The sequence below is a fragment of the Phacochoerus africanus genome, chromosome 15 (genome assembly GCF_016906955.1).
Source record: "Phacochoerus africanus isolate WHEZ1 chromosome 15, ROS_Pafr_v1, whole genome shotgun sequence".
Taxonomy (NCBI): Eukaryota; Metazoa; Chordata; class Mammalia; order Artiodactyla; family Suidae; genus Phacochoerus; species Phacochoerus africanus.
Window position 1 is genome coordinate 93,416,690 of NC_062558.1, and position 16,347 is coordinate 93,433,036.

Genomic DNA, 16,347 nt, shown 5'->3' on the forward strand with positions numbered 1-16,347 from the left:
TTCTAGACATGTTACGGATCTTAGAAAACAGTGGCAAATTATTATGTCTAAAAAATGTACATTATGTCTAGAATGTAATATCTTAATTGCTTTATTCTGATATTGCTAGTATGAGACAGTTGGCTTTGGATTCTCAGGGTGTCTATTATTGTTATTATTTAACCATAATTAAAACACATGGCCAGATTTTCACATTTCCTAAGGAACAAATACAGCAGCATTGAAAATGTTATGTACAAAGTACATCTCCTGCTTGAGGCCCTGATTTAAATAATTACTTTAGGTTTTGTGGAATAATCAAGACTAATTGTGTAGAATAAGGTTATAATATGAGATATAAAATACTGGCTCAGCATCTGAAGTCATTTTTTCCCCCTAAAATAATAGTTATAAGTACACAATGGAAGTGAAAAATGATACTAGGAGGAACATTGCAGCCCTGTGGTCTCTGTTCTTTCATAAAAAAGCATCTGCTTTTTATGCCCCCAGAATCACATCTCCTAGTTGCTGAGTGCTGGAAATCTATCTTTTGGGGGGAGAAAAGAGAAATTAAGATTGAAAGTCTATTAGTAAAAAGGGAATGTACTTTAAGTTTATTTAAATTATGAAATGCCAAGAAAATCAATTTGCATTAATATAAAGCCACTTGGTCCTCACAGGGCTTTGACCGGAGTATAATTTAGTTTGTTTCTACACATATGCTAGCAACCCTACACATATGCCAGGCCCAGGACTGTAACTATTGATAAAGTGATTTAAGAGAAGAGATGTGCAGCCTAGCTAAGTTCTCAGAATTTGTTGTCTAAAGAGAGGTCTGAGACTTAGGAGAGAAGAGAAATGGTCATTCTATTTACCACCTTCCTTTGCTTAGAGAATTAGGGTCCTAAATGTATATGTCATAGTGTCTTAGAAAGAACATAGTGTCCCAGCTAAAGGAGTCTGGAGGATAATGTTCTGAGCTTATCTCTGCTGCTAGTCAAACTGTACAACTTTGGACACTAGGATTATAGGTAGGTGATACTACCACAACCTAATTTTATTTGCTTTGTATTACTGTACTTTGCAGATACTGTGATTTTTACAAGTTGAAATGCTGTGCTACCCATGTGTCAAGGCACGTCTGTTGGCATCATTTTTCCAACAGGATTTACTCCCTTTATGTCTATGTCACATGTTGGTAATTCCTGTAATATTCGAAACTTCCATTGTATTATATTTATTATGGTGATCTGTGATCAGGGGTGTTTGATGTTACCTCTGTGATTCACTCAAGGCTCAGACATTGGTTAGCATTTTTTACCAGTAAAGTATTTTAAATTAAGGTATTATATTTTTAGACATAATGTACATTTTTTTAGATATAACATCATAGACTACAGGATCATCTAAACTTTCATACATTGAGAAACCGCAAAAGTTGTGTGATTCATTCTATTGTGACACTTGCTTTTTTGCAGTGGTCTGGAACTGAACTGCAATATTTCTGAGGTATGCCTGTATTGATATTTGTGTTGCTGAGAAAATGAGGTTTTCACTTACCTAGTTGCATTGTCAGAACCTTGAGAATACATTTAGATTGGATCCCTAGCTCACATTACTGTTACGGGTTGCATTACTTCTTCCACAAATTCACATGTTAAAATCCCAATTCCAATACCTTATGATGGACTTTATTTGAAGTTAGGATCTTTACAGAGATAATGAAGTTAAAATGAGAGTCTTAGGGCCTTCATCTAGTGTAACACATGTTCTTATAAAAAGAAAATATGGATACAAACATGATGAGAATGTCATGTGAACATGAGGATCACCATCTACAAGCCAAGGAGAGAGGTCTAGAATAGCACCTCCCTCACAGCTCTCAAAAGACCATCCCCACAAACATTTTGATTTTGGACTTGTAGCCTTCAATTTTGACACAATAAATTTCTATTATGCAAGCCACTTGGATTGTGGTACTTTGCTTTGAGAGCCATACTAAACTAATACAATTATTTATTAGCGGTGTGACTTGGAAATTTTTTTTTTTTTTAAACCTGAGTTCTTCCCGTTGCAGAATGGGAATGGTAAAGACAGTGTTTAAAAGAATAAGTTCTGAGGTGAGTTCTTACGTTCATATTTCCAACCATACCACTTAATAGATGTGTAGCCTTGAGCAAGTTGCTTAACCTCACTCTGCCTTAAGTGTTTTCACTTACGTTTATCTTATGAAATGAAGATAGTAATAGTACATGATAATTGAATGAGTTCACGTGTATAAAGCATATAGGACTGTATCTGGTACTTGCTAAGTTCTCAATGTCAGCTAATATTGGTCACTTGGAGAGTAAGTTAAATGGTATATATAAAATACTGCATAGTGCCTGATGCTTAATAAAGTCCTAGTAAATGCTTATTATATTAGTTTCTTCCTACTAATTACTAATCATCTTAAGTGCTCCTAATATCAATAAAAAGAATTCAGGAGTTCTCATCATGGCTCAGCCGAAATGAATCTGACTAGCATCCATGAGGATGCAGGTTGATCCCGGGCCTTGCTCAGTGGGGTAAGGATCTGGTGTGGCTGTGAGCTGTGCTGTAGGTTGCAGATATGGCTCATAGCTGACATTGCTATGGCTGTGGTGTAGGCCAGGAGCTATAGCTCCGATTGGACCCCTAGCTTGGGAACCTCCATATGCTGTGGGTGTGACCCTAAAAAGACAAATAAATAGATACAAAATAACAAGAATTCAGAAGTCTCAATAAATGTTTGAATAATTTAAAATTATAAAATAGTAATTCATTATGAATATTAGATATTAATAAAAACATTAATGTAGAATTTTAATTATTTATCATATTGCCTATAAGACTTGGAAAGCTGCCATTCTTTCATTCATATTCATACTTTGAAGATCTTATTAATGTCCTTTTGTTTTTGTGTGTTTCTTTAAATAAATGTGTCATGGTTTTAAAATTGTCCTTCAGTAGAGCTAGACCAGAATTTTCTAGAAATAATATTTCACTTAGAATATCTTCAATATTATGCTATGTATGAGGATGCTGGTTTCTTTTGCCTTTTTTCATTTCCCCTTTTCTCTTTTCCCTAAGATAGTGTTAAAATCAGAAATATATCTTTTATAGCAGTATTTGATTAATTTAAGATTAAAAAACTTAATGATTCATTAAAATGATAGTCCCTGTGGATAAGACAAAATTCTTAGTGAATCATGTATCAAAAAGAAGTCACTTTTGAACTGATTCAAAAGAGAACAAATGAAGATAGTTCATGGTGACTCACAAAGTATTTTTTCTCAGTCATATCTCACTTAAGGAATCAGAACTTTTTGTTAAGAGAGAAACTTCTTAAAATTGAGGCATTTATAATTCAAAGTTACACCAAGTGGATTGCAGAATAGTCTACTGACTCTTAAGTAGGTCACAGGTGTAATCGTTGAACACAAGAAAAGCAAACACTCATTGACTGCACAGTGAATATATTTTGTTATACTGTGGTGAGAAGCCATTCCATAGTAGAGAAGAGATGTGCTTTCCTAGTTTTTTTGTTTTTTCAAGCGAGGTATATCAGTCAAGGTCCTAGGTGGAATATAAACGCCTTACTCAAAGAGATATCTGAAGAATTTGAGGGGCTGTTTATAGAGATGTGGGCAGTAGTAAGGAAACCAGCAAGAAACATAGGGTGGTAAAAGTGAGAAGCTCTTAGCATATCTAGGCATAAAATGACAAGGACAGGGATCAGTTAGTTGAACACACAGGAAATAAAACTCTGACAAGAGTTATGGCTTTAGACTAGAGGAAAGAGTCACTGCCAGACAGCATCCTGCCGGAAAGGGAGTAGGGGGAATAAATTCCTTGACATATTTATGTTTCCATCTTCTGATCCCCTGCAAAGCCTCCCGGTGGTTGAAAGCCAGAGAACAAGGGAGCTTAGTGACAAAACTTGCAAATTAGCCTCCTGAGACACAAATAGGGCACAGAATGGCTGAAAATGGTACTGAAAGACAATTTAAGATAAAATGCAGGCAGAAGTTTTGTTATTCTAAGTTAAAACTTATTCTAAATAAGCAATTCAGTTACATGTTGATTAAAATAGCAATAATCATTTCTCAAATAATCAAATGCAGTATTGAATTCATTCTATAATACTCCATAATAATATTGATCCATAAAAATAATATTTGGTATCTTCTGTTGAAATGTTTTCTTCCTGCTGATGGGCTATTAAACATAGTGAAATATTTGTCATAATCCAGTGCATTACTGATTATGCAACTGAATATTCAGTCATTTGCCCCTAGAAGTTTATTGATATCAGGCATAACCTTATATATTCCTTGTATTGAAGAGAAAAATGATGCTTTGTTGGAGGATGAAGTCTCATGTGCTGCTGGGTGACTGATTGAGCATTAATCCTGCTATGATTACTTCTGTTTTCTTAGTCATCACATCAAGTAAGCACTCTAGTCTTGGTGGTTTGATATTTAACTGCTGGGAGCACTTAAAAGCTAAGCCGACCATATGCTGGGTAATTAAGAGTGTAACTGGAGTCCTGATGCCAGTGTTTCAACTGCAGCACAACGATGAGAAATCTTGGGCAAGTACCTTAACATTTTAAAGTTTATTTTTCCAAGTTATAAAATATACTCAATAATATTATCCAAATAATAAGATGATTATAAATGTTAAACAAAATATAACTGTAAAAATATTTAACAATGGTACATGAAATAATAATCCTGAGAAAAATTTCATTTTCCATTTAGACAAAATCTGTGACAAATATAATTAATCTGGGTTAATATCAGGCCTACATTCTGCAGAAGCGTGAACTCACTAATGTGAGACTATATGCACAATGGAAAACATGCCATATTCTTGAGGCAGCATGAGATGTGGCAGGAGTAAAGAGATAGACAAATTATAGAAACAAGAAAAGGAAGCAAAGATAAAATCTCCAAAATCTAGTTATAGTCACTTTCATATTCAGAAGCTGAATCAATTGATCACTCCATGAAAGGGTAGAAGTGATATTTTTCATTATAATATAAGTATTTTTTAAGTATTTAAGATTAGACTAAGTGGAATACTTCTCAAAACAGGCCACAAGATGGCCTGGGAAATAAGAATTAATTTGAAAATATTTCTTCCTCTAGACATAGAAAACCTGCATCCTAGTATTACTTCTATAATTACTTGAATGGGTCACTTCTCTGAAAGTTGGATAGAAGCAACGTTGGTCAAAATATCTTGCAGAAAAATTTGAGTCAAAATATCTTCCAGAAAAATTGGAATCATTAGTTAAACAAGTTTGAGAGTGCATTCTATATCCTCTTCTCAGAAATTTCTACAGTACGGGTATTCATTAAAAATTCAGAGATACTCTGTAACAAGTGGGAAAAGAAAATAAGAAAGGAAAGGTAGTTCAATTTTATTTAACCTTATTTTAAATTTATTCGTACATGAGATCCATTGTCCATATTTTCCATTTTTTTCCCATATTCCATTAATCTTATAAATTGCTAGTCAAGAAATACCTTATTAGAGGACTTTTGTCCTCCTACAAATCTTGGATTCTAATTCTTGAACTCTGTTTTATGCTATAGTAACCACATGATAATTGTTAGAAAACCCAATTGATTAAATATCTCACCTCATTTCTGTAAGGGCTAAGGGACAGGAGAATCCTGGATAATGTCTCTTCTGCCCGAGATCCAAAGGAAAATAGAAAGTTAATTAAATCTGATTCCCTGAAGTAAAATCGCCTTTTTTGTTGTTCTGTACTATACAAAGTGAAATTCCGTGTGACAGGCTAGAAATGATGGGATATATATGTGAAACCAACAGAATGCATCTCAGAACTTAGTAAAGTGAAGCTTCTTCTGTCTCAGCTTAGAAAGAATTCAGTTAAACACACAGTGACAGGTAAGGGAAGAGTGTATTAGTGAAGGATGCTTGTGAGAAATACAAGCAGGCAGGCAAAGGAGTGCTATGCCCCAGAGGACTTAGTGGGCTATAGTTTTATAATCAAAGGAAAAGGGTGGATGGAAGAGAAGACCACATTCTTCCTTATTCTTGAGTAGATATTAAATTTCCATCATCAGCTCCTTCTCCAAGTCCAGCATGGCATAATGGAAATGAGTAAAAAGGGGGTAACATATATCGAAATATGGTAAATCATCTTAGGAGCTCACTGAATACTTAAATCTATACTGAGTATTTGCCATGTTGTTTTTTAAATATACTTATTAAATCCTAGTGAAGTAAAGCTGTTTTACTAGTACAAGCATATGAATTAAAAGTATAAAAGTTGAAGGCATGAGAGAATTTTTGCCACTTACTATGAACTTGTAAACAGATGTATTTCCTATTCATTCTAGAATAATATTCATCTTCAGGGACTATAGTATAAATTATTTCAGCTACTAACTGATCCTGTAATTGGACCCAAGTACTCAGTGTATGGAAATAGGTTTAAGTCACTGGACTCTCCGCTACCAAGCTCCAGAAGCAGCTGCCAGAGCATACCTTAATATTTCTTCAGCTTCACTCCATGCTACATTTTTGTTTCCATTGGTTGTCATCTCATCACCTAGAGCAGATGAGGTGTTCTTGACTTATTAAAAAGGCAAAATAAATCAAAAGTAATAGCTACTTCTGGGTGCTCATGATAATGAAACAATGTTAGTTATTTTTTATTGAGCACTTCCTGTTTTAGACACTATACTTATATGTATAATCTTGAATTGTTGCAGCAAGCTGTGAAGAAGGCAATATTATTTACAGACCCATAGAAGTTGAAGCGCTTGTTCAAAATTTAGCATGTTTCATGTAAATTTGCAAAGAATGGCTGGTTTGCTCTTTTTGGCAGAATATTCTACAAATGCCAGTTATATCAATTTGGTGTATAGTGTTGTTCACATCCTTAATATTATACTCATTTTATGACTAACGGTTCTTTAAATTACTAAGAAGGGGGTATTGAAATATTCACCTATTAAGTGTTGAATGGTCTATTCAGTTCTGTAAGTTTTTGCTTGATATATTTTGGAATTCAGCTAACAGGCCCATATACCTTTAAAATTTTTATATTTTCTCGATGTACTGATCATTTATCATTATGAAATTATTTGTTTCTAGGAATGTTGCTCAAAGTCTAGTATTAGTGTAATACCTCCGGTTTTTTATAATTAAAACATTTTCAGGTTTTTCCTCCATTAATTTACTTTCCACCTGTTTATGTATATTCCTGTAGACAACAAATGGTTGAATCTTATGTATTCTGTTTGACAGTCTCTGTCTTTTGATTAGAGTATTTTATCCATTCATATTTAATATAATTATTGCTGTTTGGATTTGCATTTGCCACCTTATTTTTTCTGTTTCATGTCATTATATTCCTCTTCTTTTGATGACTTTTTTTTGTTTCATGAATATTCTTTGTACCATCTTTCCTCGATTTTAAGCTGTATTTTTAGAGTTGTTTGTTTAGTGATTGCTCTAGAGATTATAATACACAATCTTAGCAGAATTTCTTCTGGGTAACACTAATGTAATCCTGGTAAAATGTAGCAACTTTGCTCCAATATAGCTCCATTTCTTTTTTTTGTGCTAATATTAACATATATTATACTTAGGTATGTTGTAAAATTATTCTAGTAGTACTATAATTGTTGCTTTTTACAAACATGGTTTCTAGAGAGGCTAAGAGGAGAAAAGAGAAAATACATACATATATGTATATTTATATAATGTCTTAGTTCAGTCTTCTGTAACAGAGTACCATGAATGGGTGGCTTTTCAATATTGAACGTTTATTTCTAACCATTCTGGAAGCTGAGAAATCCCAGATCAAAGCACTGTCAGATTTATTGTTTGGTAAGGGTTTGCTTCCTGGTTCATGGACATCTATCTTTGTGCTGTGTTTCCACGCAGTGGAAGAAGCATGAGAGCTCTCTGGAATCTCTTTACTAAGGGAACTTATCTGATTCATTAGGGCTTCAACCTCATGGCTTAATCACCTCTTCAAGGCATCACTTCCCTAATTCTATGACATTGGGTGTTAGAATCTAAACATGAATTTGGGGAGTGGATACTGTCCATAACACATAGTGTTTTATATTTAATCACCTATTTTCCATTTCTTATGCTCTTCATTTCTTCCTGTGTGTTTAAGTTGCTGTTTTGTGTCATTTTCTTTCAGCCTGAAAGGCTGTCTTTAGTCTTTCCTACAAGGCAGTTCTGCTGGAAATGAAGCATCTTACTTTTTATTTATGTATGACTGTCTTTGTTTCACCTTCATTTTTGAAGGATAGTTATACATCATTGACAGTTTTTTCTTTTTCTTTTTTCACTCCAGCACTTTGAATGCCATTCCTCTGTCTTCCAGCCTCCTGGAAAAGTCAGCCATTAATCATTTTTTTTGTTCCCTGGTATGTTATGAGTCATTTTTCTCTTGCTGCTTTTAAGAATTTTCTCTCTTGTTTTCAGTCGCTTGACCATGTGATATGCCCAAGTGTGTATCTTTTTGTGTTTATCTTTTGGGTTCCTTGAAATTTTTGCATGTATAATCACAAAAAAAATTAAATCTGGGAAATTTCCAGCCATTATTTCTTTAAACAATTTCTCTTCTTTTTTCCCTTCATTCTGTGACTACTATTACACATATATTTTGGTACATTTGAATTTGTCCCACAATTTCCTGATACTTTGTTCAATTTTATTCAAACTTTTTTTACTTTGTTTTTCAGATTGGAAATTTTCTTTTGATGTATCTGAATGAGTATAAAGTTACTAAGTAAATTTGAGAATGGAGATATATTTTTCTTTTAATTTCTTCTCATCTCATCCTTCTCTTCTCATCTGGCATCAACTTGTTATTCTAAAGAATGCTGGCAAAGCCTTATGAATTTCTGTATATTAAATAAGTGTAGGCAGCAAAAACACATCTGCTCTCACAGCCAAATGGAGGGAAGGGAGTAGATAGGCTAATCAGTTTAGCATTGGATCAAAATTTGTATACTCCACGCAGGAAAACCAAAGCCCCACAGTTAATGTGACCCATCTTCTTGAGATGGAAATTAGTAACTTTTTAAAGTAAATCCTTGTGTGTGTGTATTTGGTTCAGGAGGAGATGAACCTATTTCTATATCAGGTAGCTGATTAAAGTGTTCCTTTCCAAACCACAGAATAATTACCCTGGAAGGCATCTGATAAATGCAACTTTTTTTTTTTGACGTCATATTATCTTCCTTGTGATGCACTTACCTGTAATCTGTAAATGAGGATAATAGTGAGTACCTCATAGAGATATTGTAAGAATTAAATAAATTAATATATTTAAATATTTTAGAAAAGTGGCACATAGCAAGCACTTCTTCTGTGTTAGCCATTATGATCATTTTGTAATATTTCTGTGGTATTTAGAACCTCCAGAACTAAATGAAATGGCACTCCAGGTTGTTTCTTAATGTAGCCCTGGGTCAATCTAACTTGCGTTGCCTTGATGGGAGGATTGTTACAAGTGATTTGAAAAATCACCAGGACAATGTATGAAATTGACAGTTGCCCTTAAATAGTGTCCCTACATGGTGATAGGTAAGTCAGTAATTAAGGTCATATTTCATTTCATTTATTTTCAAAAGAAAACACTCAAGTCAATCATGTGAGTGTTGTTGTAAACATTGCCTTCATCTGCCATCCTGGTTTCTAAATGCACCTGTGTGATGCAATGTTAACAGTAATGAATTTTGTGTTGTTATCTGCTATTTCTATTCCAGTATCCCTTTCCCTACTTGCAACAGTTGAATTTAAGTAGAACTGAATTAAGTTTAATCATCTTTGGTATCCGGGGTCAATGATACAGATAACGTTAAAACAAATGGACAGAAATGTTTGGCAAAATGACCGTGGGCCATTATGATATATTTTTTACCTGTCACTAGAAAATATAAAACACCTTGATGAAACCATTATCTACTTTAAAAACACTGAATTTATGGATCTTTTTGTAAAATTTGCATCTAAAAAAATCAGTATAAATTCCTTTAACTAGAAAGCCCTAAATAACTAATTAAAGCAGTTGAAGTGGGTTTCAGTTTCCCACAGAGGGCTTAATCAACCTTTGCGCATAATGAACACCCAGTAAAGTATAATCTGTATGTGAAAAGGGCATGAGAAAGAAACTATCCCCAGAGATAGAACTGGCTCTTCACAGAGAAGTGCAGAACCAACAAATCTGTTTCAGCAGTTCTGTTAAACTGAATGTAATTCTGAAGTTACTTTAGTACATTCAAGCCGTAGATGGTGAAAATATGCATCATTTCCAAATTCACTGCCTGTGATTGCGACCTCTGACTTGGTTTACAAGTTGCTACCTCCAATTTCTTTCATTGTGCTTAGTGTTGCTCAGATGGGGATGTTGTACTGATACAAGCTGCTGAGGACTAATTTTGCTCTTTATTTATTTAAAAAAGTATTTCTTCAGTGTTGCGAAAGTACAGAGGATAAAGTAGGTAACAAGGGCTTGCCCTTGACCTCACAGAGCTCCTGGGTGGCTCTGGCTCATTTGCTTTAAAGAGGGCTGCAGTTCCCATTGTGGCTTGGAGGTAATGAACCCAACTAATATCCATGAGGACAGGGGTTCAATCTCTGGCCTTGCTCAGTGGGTTAAGGATCTGGTGTTGCTGTGAGCTGTGGTGTAGGTCACAGACACAGCTTGGATCTGGCATGGCTGTGGCTGTGGTGTAGGCGGGCAGCTGTAGCTCTGATTTGACCCCTTGCCTGGTAATTTCCATATACTGCGGGTGTGGCCCTAAAAAGATGTAAATAAACAAATAAATTGATGAATAAATAGGGCTGCATTTTGGATATGCTGGTGCTGCCTCATTTTCATTTCCTTATGTCTGCCATTCATATTCCCTGAACAAATTGCTGTGTTATTTTGCTTTGGGTTATGATTCACAGTGTCTTTACTATTTAAAGCCAGTATTTATTGAGCTCTATTCTGTGGAAGGCACTGTGTCAACTACCTTGGAGGGCTCATCTCATCTAGTTCTTACAACAGGTACTATTATCTTTGTTCAATAGGAAATTAAATAGGACATTACTCCAGGTTATACAGGTCTCATCTAGAAGTGCTAACACTACCATGGCAGTCCCACTCTAGAACTTAACACTTAGCCACTGTGATAAACTCTCTCATACTCACTTTATTTTCTTATTTATTCTAGTAATGCCTAATTGGGAAAGCTAGGTAAATAAGGGGTTGAATAGAGGAAATGTGCTAATTAATCTTTTTGAATTATGAAGAGAAAATATCAAAATACACTTCTTAGATCTTCCTCCCTGGAGTTTCTGATCAGCCAGCCCTTTGCTGGGAGGAGGGACCTGAAATGCAATCTGAAAAGACTGCCCCAGGAATTTTTCTTCATCCTCTTTGATAGAGAACCATCAGGTAAAAGTTATATTTGCTGCATCCTAGGCAGAATACTTCTTACTTTACTCTTCCAGGCATCTGATTTCCAGGTGGACTCTCGGCTGGTTTCTGACGGTGATCATTCTTTTTTTGTTCTGGGTGTCTGGCTCTGTTTCTCAGCCCTACATGAAGTGGGAGCACTACAGTTTCAGTTTGGTCCCTGTCTCCCTTGAGCTGCTCCCAAAGAGGTTGCAGGCTGTGAGGTTGGGCTCCTTTGTGACTTTTTTCTGCTCACAGTATAAAAACAGTCTTTTTCCACTTTCAATATTCCTTCTCTTGGGGCCTTAAGTAAGTTTTAATACAGAGTCAGTAACTGCAGCACAATAGATTTAGGGCAAATGTGTTGTAGAGAAAAGGTCCTAGAAGATATGTAATTAGAAGTCAATTCCTAATTGGTGTTTTTCAAGTGACCTCTGAGCCATGTGAACATTTGATGGGAACATAGTAAAAAGAATTATTTGCTGACTTTGAAAATTGTGTAATTTCCTGGAACTATTTAATTAAACCCAGTAAGGGTTTATTCAGTTCTTATACATATGACACTTTTATAGGCATTACAGATAATATCAAAGTGAGTGAGATGTGCAAACACTGCTCTTAGGAAGTCTAGAGGGGGAGTTCCCATTGTGGTGCAGTGGAAATGAACCTGACTAGTATCCATGAGAACATGGGTTTGATCCCTGGCCTTGCTCAGTGTTTTAAGGATCTGGTGTTGCTGTGAGCTGTGGTGTAGTTTGCAGACACAGCTTGGTCCTGCATTGCTGTGGCTGTGGTGTTAGGCCAGCAGGTGTAGCTCTGATTTAACCCCTAGCCTGAGAACTTCCATATGCTGCAGGTGCAGCCCAAAAAAGAAAGAGCCTAACAGGAAGAAGACAAGTGCAACTATCAATTATGAAAACATGAGAACTATGGCAGGCATTTAAAGCAATGCCTATGGAATTCATGGAGACTCTTAACTTTTTAAGTTGTAGATATGTTGGAATTCAGAGCACAGGTACCACATGAATTACAGGTAAGATTCATGGGAAAAATGTTTGAACCCCTAGGAAGTGGAGAGGGATTGGAAAGAACTGCAGAGGAGAAACTGGAGAGGAAGGGAAGGGGCCAGTACATGCAGAGTATTGAGTATTACCTATATTCAATGTTATCTATCTTTGGGTTCACACCAAATAATGTGTTTCATTTGTGGAGTAGTGAATCTGATAGGAACTAGATCCTTTTAATTTTCAGTGATCTAGACTCAAGGGCACTGATGGACTCTTGGCTATTTACGGTATTGACTGAATATGTTTCCCTGAGAGTGACAGAAACATAACCTCTTTTTATGTATTGTTCAGCAAGTCTAGGTAGCTCATACCTGTCTAAGTGCAAAATGGCTATCAAGAGAATCAGAACTCTAGTTTCCATTAGTCAGCACTTATTTATTTTGACACCAAAAGAGGGAAAGATAGATCCTACCATTAAATGAATGCCCTTATGACTAATTGACATGATCAACTTGTAGTAGTCTAAAAGCTATTTTTTTGAGTCAAATATGAGAATCAGCAGCACAAGTGTAGTTATTATGCCTATATACCGTTCTTTAAAATTCACTAGCCCTACTAAAAACACTACCACCATATAATTGTCTTCCAGTCCATCCTCTCCTCTTCACTTGGTCTCCTAACTCATATTCTGTTATTGCAACCTTAAAAAAGAGGCTAAATTGGTTAATCTTTTGCATGAAACAAAAATCTTCCTAAAATTTCCTTCCTATTCCTTTACCTAAGGCTTGAGTTACCCCAATCTTGCCATTTATTTATGCCCCCTAGCTACTTTTTCTCAAGGAGACGGTACATTACTCTTGAGTAAAGAGTGAAATTTAGGTTTTTATTCAAATATCAGGAATCCAGGATTCTTTTGGATCAGTAACTTTGAAATGATTGCAAGTACATAACTGCAGTTTATTGGTGCTTTAAAAAATATAAGCTGACAAAAGGAACATGCAATTACTTACCACAAACTATGCCATGAATTATGTTTATGTATCCATCCATATATTCAACAGACTTTTATTGAAGTTGTTGTAACTCATTTCTAGGAATACAAAGGTGAACACCAGTAATAGCTGATCTACTTTACATATTCCCCATAACTTACAGTGTCATATTAACAAGAAAATAATTATACTATGCAGAATGTATCAGTTAGCTTGGTTTCTTTAGAACTTTAGTAATTAGCCACTTAGGGGACAATGAATTTTACACTGGCTGATACTGATTCCAACTACAAAAGCAACTCATAGATGAGAAAAATCTGTGGCTTCCGATAACTAGGGAAGGATTGTCAGAGAAGCTGGAGCTGTATAGGAGCCTTGAAAGATGATTAGTCAGGGAGAGATGTCCTTTCAACTATGGGAAGGTTGAGAAATAAATTCCCTTCCTCCAGTGCCCAGGCTATTTTCTGTTTCTGTACCTTTGGTTTCATTATGATGGACTATGAAAGGCAGGATCAGTTTGAAGCCAACAATTTTGGTTTTAGGATTCTTCCTTGTGGCAACATTGACAAATTGTTCATTTGGCCTTTTACTTCTATGAATCAGGTGAACAAAAGAAACTTAAAGAAATCATTTAATCAAAAGGGTGTTCTACAATCCATTTATCATTTATGTGTGAAATGAGAAGATGCTCCCTGAAGGCAGGGACTATTTTTATTGACTTGAGGTTTTTTTGCTTATTTTTTTGTCTATAGTCTACATTCAATGTATGGTAGGTATTCAATAAATAATGAAGATACTGGGTAGAGATAATTCCTCATTGCTTCTTAGTAGGTAATTCTATCTAGGTCCAGTAGAGTGGGAATGAGAACTATGAACCCACAAAAACTGATTATGTTGATTAATAAAAGGACGGAGTGCTACAAAATTATTTTCTAAAATCGTAGACTTTAGAAACAGCATAGTCAGAAACTTTGCTGTTGGAAAACCCTATCAATAAGAATGGAATAGCTCATTTTTTATAGAGAATCAGAGTCACTTTGAGACAACCTGAATTACTAACCCATATTTAGAGCTATGTGGATAAGAAGTTTCTAAATAAAACAATCTAAATTTATCTTAATGTTGTAGTTTCCAAGGAAACAGAACGTTAAGTCTACTTTGCAGTTGGACAGAATGTAAACCTCTTTACCTCAAGCCCTTGTTTTACTTTGAGCCTATCACAACTTGATTTCATTTGAATTTTAATGAAACTCTACCCTCACCTGGAGTCTTAGAGTAACCCTGCTTCTTCCTTTGTTTGATGACTCATATACTATTGCTTTGAAGTGCCCTCCTTTGTTGCAGCAAGAAAGTAAACCTGTCTTTGTTAGACTGTAAATTTGTTCCTATGGTTGTCTTTATGAGAGTGGCATTATCAAACCTCAATACTTTATATCATGATTTTAGGGAAAAAGGAGACTATTTTTCTCCACCTGCTCAATAGTATTTGTTTCAAAGATTATTGATCTTTGTGTAGCAATTTTTGTTTCAAAAATACAAACACTGCCTCTAATGGAGGAGGTTATTTCCTGTAAACTAGAGGAGATTTGGGTAAACGGCTCATTATAAAAGCATGCAAAATATAGTATAAAGTTGTGGTCATTCCAAAGCTTAGGGATGTAAAAAATTAGAAAATTTCTCACTGCCACAGAGCAGAGCTTTTGTCTTCTTTTGTTCAGTGGTGTAACCTAAGCACTGAACAATGGCATGTACTTTGTTCTCAATGTTTATTGAAAGATACACGTACTCAATCAAACTTTCACTGTGAAGGGCTAGAAGAATTAAGGTAATCATATAATTTTAGTCTTGAAGAAACAAAAGCAATTTTTTTTGTATCACTTTGTTTGTTCCTACCTTTTATAACCTGATCTATGAGTCTTTACCCCTATTGACACTGTCCTTATTTATTGTGCCTTCTGGGTTATAATAATTTAATTACTTACACAGTAAAATCAAACCCTCAGATTATCAAAAGATCTGACTTAACTTTATATTCATATACTGCTGCTCTCTCATTAGAACAAGGCATTGATTTTTTTTTTAATCTCAACTTGTGACGGTGATGGCTCCCCAGGTACTCATGAGCTTCCCTGACATTTATTCTCCTTTTGGGGCTCAATGACTAGTTTTAGTGCATGGACTTGTGAACAAGTAGCATGGGTCATGGCCAGATAAAGAAAGTTCGATGCTGTTGTACCACCTCTTCTCTTCCTAAGTGATGAGCTTGGAGGCCTCATGTTCTAAATAGGACAAATCAAGATAGGTAGGGGGAACTTGCCTACATCAGAATTGACATAAGGGGTATGAGTGATAAGGCTTTACTGTGCTAACACATTGGAATGATTATTATTGTGTATATGTGAGTGTGTCATTCTGAATGATAACAACTTCTATGTTCAGGATCTTTCTCCAATCTGGGGTACCCACATTTCTACATCTCTATCAGAAGTCTTCTATTTCTCATGGTCCAAAAATAGTTTTACCAATTTTGAGAAGCCTGGCTAATTGCTTCACATCAAAGGGGAAGATTGATCTGTTCTCCCTCTGACCCATTACACATGGGTCTGTAAAATTTTTTCAGAATGAACTGCTAGTGGACTAGAAACAATGGTCTGGGTTGTTGTTTATCTCTTTTGGTATGGTTGTACCTTGTCCCCTAGCTTCATCATGAGTTCCTACATCTTTTACTGCATTGCGATGCCCATAGTCCTAGGACAAAATGCTTGCAAGCTCCTTCTGGTGATTAATTATATGATAGATTTTTATCCTCTGAACATTATAAAAATGAATTTTTATTAGAAATGTCCAATATGTCGAGGCACATAGGTATTTTTCTCAGAAGAGTTTTTAATAATAC